The sequence below is a fragment of the Eimeria mitis genome, genomic scaffold (assembly GCF_000499745.2).
Source record: "Eimeria mitis Houghton genomic scaffold, Emh_scaff1783, whole genome shotgun sequence".
NCBI lineage: Eukaryota > Apicomplexa > Conoidasida > Eucoccidiorida > Eimeriidae > Eimeria > Eimeria mitis.
In genome coordinates, this window is record NW_013570101.1 from 5,944 (window position 1) to 6,506 (window position 563).

The 563-nt window shown below is 57.4% G+C and overlaps 1 protein-coding gene across 1 annotated transcript in view; it reads left to right on the forward strand.

Moving 5' to 3' along the window:
• The window catches only part of EMH_0043420 (uncharacterized protein), a gene marked incomplete at both ends in the record, with an annotated part of 8,080 nt that overhangs the window by 4,457 nt on the left and 3,060 nt on the right, over window positions 1-563 (forward strand). The window lies entirely within an intron of this gene.

The window sequence follows — 563 nt, forward strand, 5'->3', positions numbered from 1 at the left end:
GTTCAGCTGGCGCGAGCCTCCTGGGATGTCCTGCAGATGGAGGGGACCACGGTCCTATCGAAGGACCTCGTCATGCATGTGTGCTGCTGCTGCTGCTGCTGCTGCTGCTGCTGCTGTTGCTGCTGCTGCTTCCGCTATGGTTGTTGGTGTGGTTGTTGCTGCTGCTGCTGTTGTTGTTGTTGCTGCTGCTGGTGCTGTGGTTGTTGGTGTGGTTGTTGCTGCTTTCCCGTTGCTGCTGCAGCTGTTGCTGCCTTGCTGCTGCTGCTGTTGTTGTTTCATAGATGCTGCTGTTGCTGTTGCTGTGTTTGCTACTGCTGCTGCTGCTGCTGCTGCTGCTGCTGCTGTTGCTGCTTCTTCCTGTTGCTGCTGCTGCTGCTGCTACTTGTTTCCTCTCTCCTGCTGCTTGTATACGCTGGCTGTTACCCCATCTTGCGGCAGTGCTGCTGCTGAGACCACCAAGCATGGCTGTGCTGCGTTGCTGCTGCTGCTGTGTCTGCTGCTGCTGCTGCTGTCTTTGCGTGTTTGTGGCTGCTGCTGTAGGCTAGGCAACCGCAGCAGCAGCA